Source organism: Bombyx mori, chromosome 17 (genome assembly GCF_030269925.1).
Source record: "Bombyx mori chromosome 17, ASM3026992v2".
In the NCBI taxonomy this organism is placed as follows: domain Eukaryota; kingdom Metazoa; phylum Arthropoda; class Insecta; order Lepidoptera; family Bombycidae; genus Bombyx; species Bombyx mori.
In genome coordinates this window covers 204,690-218,071 of record NC_085123.1, presented here as the reverse complement: position 1 = coordinate 218,071, position 13,382 = coordinate 204,690, and positions in this window count along the sequence as shown.

The following is a 13,382-nucleotide window of genomic DNA, read 5'->3' as shown; positions in this document are numbered from 1 at the left end:
ATCTTGTAATCTAACGGATTCAAATCTGGACTGGAGGAGGGCCAGTCTTCGTGCCGGATGAAGTCGATTTCACGCACCGCCAGCCAGTCTTGTGTGCTCTTCGCTCTATGAGCTGGCGCCGAATCTTGTTGGAATGCCCAGTGCCTGTTATTGAACATGGTATGAGAAACAGGTTCCACAAGGTTCGTCAGGACTGTATTTTGATACACAACTGCATTCGTTTTTACACCTTTCTCACAAAAATGTATCTCTGTTAAGCCCCAATAAGAAACTCCCAACCATACCATGAGCGAGGATGGAAAATGACCTCGTTGGACACGCGGAATACGGTTGCTCGCTTCTTCACTACTGTGTGCGTACACCTTATCATTTTGTTTGTTGTAGCTCTCTTCTACGGTAAAAATTTTTTCATCCGAAAAAAGAATTTCCCGATATTTTTTTCCCGCGTACCGCTTCAACAAAGCGCGGTATCTCTTCAGTCTCAGGTCCATTAGACGAGCATTCAAACAATGTCCTGTTTTTCTTCGATATGCCCGAAGCCCTAAGTCTTCATTTAACACCCTTTTCACCGTGGTTCTGCTTAACCCCATCTGAAGGGCCAACAGTTTCTGCTTACGTTTGGGATTTCTTTGAATTCGCGCCTTCACAGCTTTTATCACTGCTGGAGTCCTAACAGACCGAGGGCGACCACTTCTTGACCTGTCATCTACACTAGAGTCTTCATTGTATCGTTTGATGGTAACGATAAACGAATCTTTTGGTTATATTCAAAATTTTCAGTATGTTAAAAATTTGAATTGGCGCGTAACCGCAACGATGCAACGCAATAACTGCAACACGGTCTTCTTTAAGCGTCCACTCCATATTTAAAAATGAGTAAAATTCTAAAAGTATACATTTTTATTTTCATGAACAATTCGAAATTCGAATTCAATAAACTTTTTTGTGGCCAGCATTCTAAAAGAAAAGTTTTTACTGTGTGACAATACTTATGACCTGACTAGTTATATACATATGTTTCTGAGGGTTTTGCCCTTCAAGACACAGGGGAGACAGTGCGATTTTGTCGACCAGTTGTCTGTTGTTTTGTTAACACATGATGATGATTTCAATCTGTTTCGTGTAAGCTGCGCGACCCTTAAAACGCTGATGTGATGTTCTCACGAGCGACAGGGATCGTTAGACAGACAGACGGACGGCTCGCTCGCTGCAGACGAAGATGTTATGAATATATCGTTTTTATCGCTCATCGCCTCAAAATGGTGCTCACCCGTGCAAGGCCATAAGAGTCAGTCCCCACACGCCCCACCACCACCAGTAACTCAAGTATATTATTATGTTTGCTGGGAGCGCGCGTTACTTAATGTAGTAACAACATCCTCTACTTTAGTTGTTATGTTTAGGGCGGGGTTTCACTTTTGGCGTGAGAGGTTCTGTCTAAAATCGAAACAGTGATCACGAGCGTTCATTATTACGAAGATAAATTAGCACGAAGTTTTATATGAAACTATTACTATTTTTCCATATTTGGATAGACAGACTTTCGGCCTGCATGAGAAGTTATAACGTGCCTAGGGGACGCGGTTTAAAATAGCGTTAAGATATCAGTTCTTTTACAATAGCGGCTGTCGTGTCCTACTAATCTGAATACATAATTGCTTCACAGAAAAAATGACTTCACAGAAAGGTGGTATCCACCAGTGCGGGTTTACAATGCGGCCCACCACCGATACATGTTAGTTGGTGATCTCAATATGCTATTAAACATAGTTCCCAGTAAATTTTGCAGCTCTCTACTTTCTACTGAATTCGTTAGTCGCCTTTTGCGACACCTACTTAAAGAAAGAGATCGGGTCGTGCTATTTTAGGCCAAACACAAACAAATCCCTTGAAGTTCTATACAGAACGCTTTCGTTCATTTAATTATTAAATTATTAAATTATTTTGATAAAATTTAACGTCTGTCACCAGCACCACGCCTTTAGCGAAATAGAGAAAACATTGACGTTGATCTTCCATTAATAATATTAAAGGGCCAATCTAAGTCCCATGCGTGACTAACTTGCCGCATAGCGTTGATCGGATTCGTCTGGGCGACTCCTAAGGGTGAAGCGATTCCTAATTAATAATATGTTCAATGAAAGCACACAGCTTTGTGTGGTTTCCTCCGTACTTACAATACAGAAGATCGGTGATCATAAGACCTACTATTAACATTTTTAGTGGGTCTATTTTATGATGTAAATCGCGTATGATCTCAATTTTTAATGATGTTGTAGCGTGCAACACTGGCACGTCAAGTCGGATTCTGGTTCGGATGTCATCGAGCGCGATCGGAATTCCCGAGCACGCAGATGTCACCTGACGTCCGTCGAACAAGAGTCGCGCGCCTTGTTAGGTCTCCTTCGGAGGCGCTCGGGCAGCTGTTAGCAAATCCCACCCCTCCTCCAATCATAAAAAAAGTCTCGCGCCGAATTCACTTTATTCATAATATGTGTATTATATAAAAATTAATTTAACAAACCACAATGTCTTCTTCCCTTAATTTTTGCGTTACCAATAAAAAAACGTAATGTCGAATTAACAAAATATATGATAGGTTGATTTAGACCAGGGGCTCCCAAACTTATTTTGTCTACTGCCCACTTTGAGGATAAATTTTTTTTTTGCGCCCCCATTTTTCAGAGAGCTCGGTCGGTGTCTAAGCGTCCTCCTAGATGGAATTACAAATCGCCTCCCAAGCCTCTACCCAACGTCCCCTTTTTTTGATTTCTTACTGCCCCCCTTTAGGCCTGCAGCGCCCTCAAGGGGGCGTTATCGCCCACTTTGGAAATGGCTGATTTAGATACATTGGTTCTGGTTGATATAGTACATAGATGGCGAAAGACTTAACAGCCTATATCTTGGCTGTTGGTAGAACCTAATAAGGCTACTCAGCCTTTGGAGTTGCCAAGAACCGAACCAGCTGAAGGCACTTTACTCAAATAACGACGAAAATTGATACACGTTCTTCAAGAACGAAGACACGACTAAGAAGAGATACGCTAATTTAGGTTCAAATCGGCTCAACTGTGCAATGGGTATTCAACCCGGCTCAAAGCGGAACGGAGCAGAAAAAGTACTCCGCGTCAGAAACAACCAGCACCACGCTATCCACCCGAGCGGGCTCGCTGGGGCGTGGGACATGGGGCGTCCACATAAATATGCGTATTGTTCTAGTTAGGTAGGTGAGCACACGGGGCTCAAACCTAACGACGTTGCTAACACGAAACACAGCAAGAGCCGCACTTCGCAGAATCTACCACCGGATCGGAAACGCGGTGGTAGATTCTGCGAAGCACGGCTCTTGCTAGGGTTCGTGTTAGTTACCTACTAGTTAAGGTTACGCTGAAATAGCCTCTCAAGGCTCTCAGCTTAGGTAGGAAAAAAAAAGTTATGTTGATACTACTGGTTTGGAACTTGACGCTTGCTAAGGCACTCATCTAACTTACAGCTGAAATCGTTGCATGGCACATGGTTTGATGATCTAGTGAGTTTGAGTGTATTTATTTTTATCTTGCATCTGTTTCTGGCAACATTGATACAGATGAGAATCCTAGATGGGGCCCATTCAGCTCGGTAAAAACTGTGGCGGCTTCAAAAAGTACAAAATTGTCAAGTTTAAATGCTACTGGATTTGGAGGATAGTCCTTCGTCAAAGGCCTTCAATTCTTTTATCATTAATTGAATGACGGCATCATCATGACCCACCCACCATCCAACTCTTGAGCCCGCAGAGCGCTACCACAGGTGATTGTTAAAACGATTTCCCCTTTGCACAATTTAAATTCAGTTTCAATCTCTTTTACACGAAAACGCAATGAATTATTAATTTCAGAATTCCTAGCTGCCCGCCTGGCATAGCAATCGGTCATATTACACACGGACTTCACGCTCCGCTAAACAGTTAGAGCATAAATAGTTATATGCTATTTATAGCTACGTTTGTGTTACAACTGTTTATATAAATATTCTTAAGAATTCTTCTGGTGGGATAGTAAGCCTGGTTGGTAAAATGATAGAAATGATTGTTTACTGTGTTTAGCTATTACACACCACGCCAGTTCTAGCGCGCGACCTGATGATCCGGTGATTGAACCTCACCGCCCAAACGGTGGATCCAGAATCACTATTCAATCGTTTGCTGAACAATGCGTTTCGTGCATTATACACACGCAAACGTGCCGAGAAGCATGATCAGGACCGATGCGCAATACATTGAATACCATCATATTAGTCTGAATACATTGCGCATGAGACATCCATAATAATAAGTAGAATTAACTCAGCGGAGGGCTACGGTCTGTAGTAAATGCCATTCGTTCGCTGCGTCAGTGTGTCCAGCCAGGAATCTTTTAGCTCATTAAACTTTAATCCTCAAAGGCGCGACTTCGGCCGCTCTCCCCGTCATTTCGCTCGATTGCTCAATTGTTTTGTAGCATTGAAACGTTCGGAGCTAAAATATAATTTTCGAATCTTTTGATTTTAAGATGTGTAGTCAGATTTGATTTTGAATGAGAGACTATTTAGTCAGATGTCGCGTACTTTTTATTATTGATTCTTAGAGAGTTCTGGATGGCGGATCTAATCGTGTAAAGATCTTATTACTTGGTTCTCACCCGTTGAAGCTGCTTGAACAAACTGCGCTCTCAAGATATCTTGTAATGTATAACAAAAAATTGAAAATACAAAAGATCATGACGACACTGGCTCTCAAAATCATCATTATTAACAAAATAACCATTATCACAATATATTTAATGCAAATAAAGAGATTATGTTGGTTTCAATGAATTTAAATGAATCTTCCTTGAATTCTATCGAGACGGAAACAGAATCACAGATAAATAATAAATCGGTATAAGGATGGGGAAAAGTAGCGATAAATTTGGAAATATATAAGTATATATTTAGTGGTTTTTGAGCTAATTCTTCGTTGGCTCCCATTAAGTTAATACTGGTAGCGCGAAAGATCTAGCCGTCGTCAATGCATAGCTAAGCACGGAGAGAAGGGAGGGCGCCATTTGTATCGCTGTGAAAGTTTCAGTTGCCTAACAGCATACGGTCGTCTCGTTAATCAAAGTGGATCCCATGGTCGTTTAGTGGCTAATATTTCGCATGAGCATAATAAAACACTACTTCATTTTAGTTGGGTCATATTTGTGTGTGTGTTGATATTTCCAGACTTCTAAAAGTCAGTATCAGGTTACTGTCAGTCCACGCTGAACGGACCAATTTATTGTGAACGAATACGCAGTTAGTAAGTAGTTCAATGAGCTTGAGCATGGGTGAGCACTGTGGATACGCTCGGCCCACCTGTCTGAAAAGTCTTAAATTTGCCGAGGTTCTATTCCCATTGGAGTCAGAGCGTAAAGGATTGAACGTAGGCAATATCGTAAGCTCTTCGGAATCGTAAGTTAAAGGAAAAACGCTGATTTATTAATGTTTGGGCCAGTTCTGGGACTTCTAAATTGTTGGTCTAAGCTAAAATTCACGTTAAACAAGTGGTAGTTAAAATTGTAATAAAACGGAAAATGTGTTCCAATCTATTCTACTCGACAATATACTCGTACACGACGCGCGCCCATCCCTAGAGGTATCGGGACGCCTCGCCCGACACCGAGCTCGGCGCGGGGAGAATAATTAGGTTTTAACCTTTACCTTTATAGAATTTTCTCACAAAGTGTTCACAAATACATACCAATAATTAAAGATCCGCTCGATGCGGTTGTTCATAATTCCCGAAATACTGGTTGGCCAGTACTTCTGTGGCTAACCACGCGGCTATCAGACTTAAATAATCATGTTCTTGTTTCAAAGGTAGTTTCATCTGTTTTACTACCGTTAATGAGATTAGCATCTTATGTCTTGAGAAGCAGTTTCATTTAGGTCCTGGCAGGCAGCGGCTTGGCTGTGCCCCTGGCATTGCCAATGTCGATGTGCGTCGGTGAGCACTCACAACAAAGTGGGCCGTGAGCCCGGCTACCCCTCTGTCTCGTAGGTCATGCTCAATAGTGTGTATAGAATATTGGAAAATGTTGATATGCTATTGATGGTGATGGACATATGGTAACGGTGTGTCCAACCTGAGGTGGGGAGCCACTGGTAGCGTTCAGATTGTATTCATTTTATATTTAATTTAAATTACAAGTGAAAACGTAGTTATTTAAATTGGTTTTTAAAATAAATAAATGTCAATATAACAACAACAAAATATAAGTAATGACTTTGTACATTTTAAATAATACAATCTTTTCCATCTATATTGTTTTCATATAATCATACAATGTTTATCTAAATGATATTCTAAGTGGTTCTTATAACGCATGCAATAAATTGCAATATTAAAATTAATGCACGTAATATTAAACTACGCGATATTTAAAACACTTTGCTTTACTTTTTTTTATTGCTTACATGTGTGGACGAGCTTACAGCGCACTTGGTGTTAACTACTTACTGGAGCCCATAGACATCTTCGACGTAAATGCCCCACCCACCTTAAGGTATAAGTTCTAAGGTCTCAAGTATAGTTACAACGGCTGCCCCGCCCTTCAAACCGAAACGCATTACTGCTTCACGGCAGAAATAGGCGGGGTGGTGGTACCTACCCGAGCGGACCCACACGAGGTCCTACCACCAGTAAAAAAATACTAAGTTACTAAAACAACAAGAACAGTATTGCAGCTTTGCTGAGCTCGACAACTTTTTTTGTCCTTTTTACATATTAATGTACACATAGCACATATGGCAGTGTTGTACCGGAGCCCACAGATACCACAGACGTGTGTGTCGCCATCCACTCCGAGGCATGTGCTCAAAGTGTCACTAATATTGCGTAGCACCTGATCCACTGTTCAGACAGAAGAGCATCGCGGTTGCCTGGTAGAAATCAACAGAATAGTGAAACCCACTAGACTACTGACATGGACAATACGCTCTACCACAAACAATTGTCTGGAGCTATAAATTGTGTACGTTCAATATTGAGATTTATTAGAAAATACATAGTGTTTTGATTTAATCGTGGAAGTCGTGAGCATTTAGTAGGTACGTATTGGTTTCCTTGGAAAAGTTGGTATGTGTTTGTGGATTATGAGCCCGGTATAGTCACATTTGTATGTAAAGATCGGTTTCAGCTGAAATAAATTGACTTAATTCCCTAGCAACATCTTGCAACCTACTAGTACTATGTCGTCAATGTTACTCTCATTATAAAATATGCCCTATTTACGATATTAATTACGATGGGTTTTTCGGTATTCCCTTATTCTCGATTTTTTATTTTATTTTTATTTTTTTATTTTACGGGCTCATGGTCTACCTGATGTTAAGTTGTTACCGGAGCCCATATAAATCTACAGCGTAAATCGCGCCATCTACGTTGAGACATGAGCGATAAGCTCTCACTTTTAACAGTACAACGGATACCCCGCCCTTCAAAACGAAACGCATTACTGCTTCACGGCAGAAATAGGTAGGATGGTGTTGCCTACCCGTGCGGATTCACAAGACGTCCTACCACCACAAAACGCTATAACTAGGATCCCACCCGGCAGTAATCTATCCTCAAGATGGCGCAGTAACTACTGTGTCGATATGTACTATCTCGTGACCTATGGCTTTCCTTCAACGGACACTGCGGCATTTGGTTTCCCGGTAATTTATGTATGTGCCAATAGTACAGGAATATAACATATGCATTGCAGATATCGAATTCTATTGGAATAAAAGAAACATTCATTCGAACCAATATAGCGTCTTCGTAGACGTTCGTGATTTAATGTTTCAAAATCAAGCTAATTTAAATAAACTATCTTTACTTTTCTTGACTCTTCAATAGATTAATAACAGATATTTGCAGGTTTCGTCATTAAAAATGAGTAGGCACACATACTGGCATAAAAAACGTATAAATGAAGTAGATATACTTGCATGAATAATATGCCATGGTAATGCACGAATACTTACTCTATAAGAGGAGTATTGATATTTTAATTACCCCTCATCCGAAAACACTAGTAGCGTAACGTAAGGGTAGTTTCACAATAAGTAGGAATAGGTTTAATATATGCTATTGAATATGTGACGAAACTCAAGGGGAGAACCATCTAAGTTGTAGCGACAGCTAACTGCTTTCAAAATACCGATTGTCTATAAGATAAGATCCGAGTTGCTGCTGGAGTGTTTACATACTTTAGACAAACTGGAAAGACACATGCGTCAATCTAGCTTCGGTATCTGGCCATGCTAGCGTCGAGGACGGTGAGAGGGTTGATGAACTTGCTAAAAGGATTCCAAATGAGCAATTATTTGATATAAAACATATAATGGGACATTATTTTGTGCTGTCAAATTGAGCAAAAACCAAATCCTTGTTCGAACGGAGCAGTATCTCGGGTCTACACGTTCCAGAGCGACACTAATACAAATAACGACAACATCTTTTAAAATTCAACTCAAATATCTGCCCAGAGCATACTCTAGAGACCTGGGTGTGGGGTGGCCTCCGAGTAAGACGAAATGAAATAGCTGAAAACTCTACCAACGGATTCTGGATGGAAAAGGTAGAAGTCATGCATCACATAATCTATCAAGCATCAGGTGACAGTTATCCGGACCAAGATTCAGGATAAAATCTTATTCCTCAACCCTGTAATGAAATTTATGTGAGCGGTGCTTGAGAAAGAGGGCGAACAATCAGGAGCTCGACTTAAAAGATCCTCAGGGTCGGAGTATCGGGCTGCTCATCCGTCCAGTAACTCAACTGTAAGATAAGATAAGTTGTCTGGAGTAATTAATTCGGTTTTCCGCAAACATTGGCGTAATACATTGCTATCACTACGGCTTCCAGAGCGGTCTTTTATTTTTATAAACCTACCTATGCTGATAGCCCTGAGAGGCTATTTCAGCTTCTCCTTGACGTGTAGGTGAGCTCACGGGGCTCAAACCAGGAGTGTTGCTAACACTAGCCCCCTCGTAGAATCTACCACCGGATCGTAAACGCGACTCACTGAGAAGATCAAGCGAGAAACTCAGTGGGCTGGGCCTATGGGTTAATTCACTCGTTGAGCCCTTCGTCGCAAGCGACGGGTTCGGCGAGGACGGTCACCAGTGCTTGAGGTACATAAAAGCACCGTTAATGGATAGGGAGGATCCGTAATGATGTGCTGAGGGCGACGAGAGCGGTCCCTTACACGCTACTAGTATTGTTGTGGTATCTGAATGGATACAATTGGAAGCGAACGTTTTACAGAACAATTGGACGCCCGACGGCTGGGGAATGATCTCGGGAACACCGTCACCGACACCTTCCCTGATTTAAGCTCCACGCTTTTAAAATATACGGTCTTCCCATAAAATATTCGATTTTCTTCCATGTGCAATCACGACTAAAACATTGTAAATTATAATTAAAGCAAGTAGCAAGAAATCAATTAGTTTTATTATAAATGCAATAAAGCCACTGTGTCTCGCGTAGACAAACATAATTACGCAGCCCGCGGTAGAACGTGTACTGTGAGTCCGGGCTAATTGAGACATCAACCTCATGTCTCAAGATATGTACTGCACTCATGTTACGAATATAATGTCTATAGGCTGTGGTAACCATTTAACACCAGGGAAGGTGGGTTTGTCTACCCATTTAGTCAAATAAGAAAACCCGATAAGTTTAAAGAAACTCAAAATAATTGAAGCAGAATGATCTCTCTGTGCATAATGACATTTTTAATTTCGAACAAAAGGGTTGTGTACATAAAGCTGACAGCGGAGATGGATGAGATTACCCTTTTCATTTCAGACGACACTGTTTCGTCCAGAGCTTTATGCTCTAAGCACTGAAGCCGACTTGAGCCTTTTGGCCTAAAATTGTCTTCGCCGAGTCGTATTTTATAATGTTCCATAAACTTTCTGCATCACTTAATAGAGTGGGCTGAGATGGCATTGATTAAGTGTATTTATTTGAAATGTTGTCCTTGTTTTGTCTCAGCGTCAAGCTTTATACACTATAATATACTAAGTTGAATGTATTTTCTTTTCTCGACTACTTGCAACGGATTAGCAGAGGCGAGTCTGCTAAAACGAGACCCACTCTTAGAGACGCCCATCCAACGACATTGGACACTTACATATTAACGTTCCCAACGATTAATGAGCTTACTGCTCATCTGAAAACCATAGACATGACAACGTGAATACCACCGTCCATGTTCAGAATTGCTGTCAAAGTCTCATTGAACTGCATGTGACCGCTTTGATAATCGTTGCGTTAATGTTGAAATCATAACAGATTCCTTCATTGTGTTCAATAAACAGTATGTAGCGAGTTGTGAGGTGTCAATGTCCTGTCTATTTCAGCAGAAACTAACGATGCGGGTCGACAGAGTGTCGGCCGTGTCGCGGAGACCTTCCTCGCTGTGTCCCGGCTCTGATCCGACACGGCAGACAGGAGCTTGGTCCAGCAAATATAAATGAGATAAAAACAAACGTATTTATGAAGGTGCGACATTATCATAGTACCTATATAAAATACGAGGAAACGAGATGTGTAGTGGCATCATTCTAATCTGAATTAGTGGGCTATAAGCGATTCTCCGGTTTATACATATTTCAAGATAATAATGTAAGATTTATTTAAGACATAAAATGTAAAAACAGAATTAAAATGAAACAAAAGAATACATTAAAGTATGAAATAAAAAGTCTTGAATATTTCAAAAGAAGTTGTTGCCTCAGAAGAAGTAAAGTTGTTTTCATTAATTGCGTCAATTATTTCTGCGCCGAAATTAAGAGGAATCGCAGACACTCTCGCGTCTCAGTCGAGAGACCTTTTTACTAAGTCCAAGAATTGTAACAAATTTAGGAATTTTAAGTTTACCCAATTTAATCGTACCTTTTTTTCCGGCCCGGTTCCGAATCTCCTACAGGGTCTCCGTGCCTAGGGGGCGCACAGGGTATGTGGAACTTAACAATCTGCAAATGCTGGGAGCAGACCGCGGGCCTAAAGACGTTTTAGGGCCCTACCGCACTAAATGACTCCCCTGCACTCTTACACCCGACGTCCGATCTCCGTCCGGGGTAAGAACCCGGTCAGAGTAGGGGGTTCCCGCGGTCAACACTACAACCAGACACACGGCGCCACCCCGAGGACGCCCGACCGACGGGTCGTCGAGGCGATAGTCGACGACAAGCGACGACGGTCTCCGCGGACCCAATTTAATCATGTGTTTATCTTTAAATGGTTCTGTTTAGTTAGTAGTAGCTATGATCAAGAAACACCGAGGAGGGAAGTTTATTCCAAAGCTGCATCATACCTGGCAGAAAATATCTCTGGAAGCACACTGTGGATGAACGCAATGGTGGACGGTGCGATGGTTAAAACGAGGTGATGAAATCATTTCAATCAATTCCCTAGAGTTCTACTACTCTCCTACTAGAATATAGGATCCAAAACAGAGAGCGAACCGAAGTCCTTCTGCAGACCCAGAGTTTCCTAACGATCCGTGAAAATGGGATAGTCTGTATTTTTATTCGAAATTCAATTGGAATTAAGCAATTACTATCTATCATGTTTTCGTACTGAAATATAGTAAAGATTCAAAATACACCAACAATACAACACAACCACAAACTACGAACGAATGCAAAATACAGTTCCCTGACATCGGACTTATTATTAAAGGGTTTCCATTAAAAATTTACAGAAATTTATGTTTTCATGTAATTAATAATTAGTGTTTATATGTCGGACTGTCAGTTTAGGTCGTTCTGTTGTTGAAGGGAGTCCTTTGCTCTTAATTTATATTATTAACGTACAAAAATAATCTTGCCTGCCAGATCCTCCATCATGCTCGTGCTGGTAGACTGTCTCTAGAGGAGGTCCGAGTATCATTCCACGGTACTCATACAGAACAACAACAGAAGGATCTTCAGGCTGACGGATGTCGATGCTAAGGCCCGGATGCTGTGTGTGAAAATGTTTAAATGATGTAAGCCATCTATATATTAATACGCGAAGCAAAAACTTTGTATCCTTTTTTACGAAAATTGCACGGACGGAGGAGTATGAAATTTTCCAGACTTATAGAGAATATAGAGAAGAAGTGCACAATGCAATTTTTTTTTTAATAATGCATAATAGATACATTAAGTCAATAAAGAAAACATTACACACACTACATACCACGTATTTGACGCACACACGCATGCATACTATTTACTGTCAAACTTTTATTCTTGACGTCGGTGATCAAATTGAGAATAGATTAAATATTGTTTGTCTTTATTAGTATTTTTTTTAGTGTAGCCTTGACGAAATTTGTGATTATAAAAGTATAAAATACAATCATAATAGTATACAAACTTACGATTCCCATTAATTATAGTCGAATTTCGACTACTGCGGGACCTCTAGTACAAGTAAATTTGTCAGGATGAGGTTTTAATAAAACTAGTGGTCGCCCGGTAGTCGAAATTCGACCATAATTAATTGAAATTATAAGTTTCTACACTATTATGATTCTATTTTCAAAGACTATTAAACTTCTGTAATCACAGATTTCGCCAAGACTACTCTTTAGACAAATACTAATAAAGACAAACAATATTTAATCTAATCTCAATTTGACAACAGACGTCAAGGACAAAAGTTTGACATAAATAAATAGTATGCATGCGTGCGTGTGTCAAATACATGGTAGTGTGTGTGACGTTTTCTTTATTGATTTAAAGTATCTTTTATGCATTATTTAAAAAAAAAATTATCATTGTGCACTTCTTCTCTATACTCTCTATAAGTGCGAAAAATTTCATACTCCTCCGTCCGCGCAATTTTTGTAAAAAGGGATGCAAAGTTTTTCCTTCACGTATTAATATATAGATAATAGCTGTCGCTACACATTGCAGTAAGTTTTTAAATATTAATTTTAATAACAATCGACCGTTTGAATACGATCAGAAAATAAATAATTAACAGTTTAACGATGTTTATGTTTGAATCATTCGTTTGAGAGCTGTATTTGTTTTATTTAGAATTTGTTTTTATAAGCCGAGAGTTTGGGAAATTTAGTTTTTAGAAAAAGTACAATAACACTATTTCTAAGTGTACATAGATTATCTTACTTTATTTGCAATGTTTTGTTCTGGTTTAGATCCATGCCCGTTTACGGTCTCGCAAACTGATGCGATCAGATTTATGATTTTTTGTGGGACTATCAAATTGACATATTTCCCTCCCGACTCAACATCAAAATCGCGAACTATAACATGGTTAGGAATGATAAGTCGGGCTTTGGATAGCCTGCCAACCGAGAGGACTGGTAGTCGTGGCGCCGACGACTGCC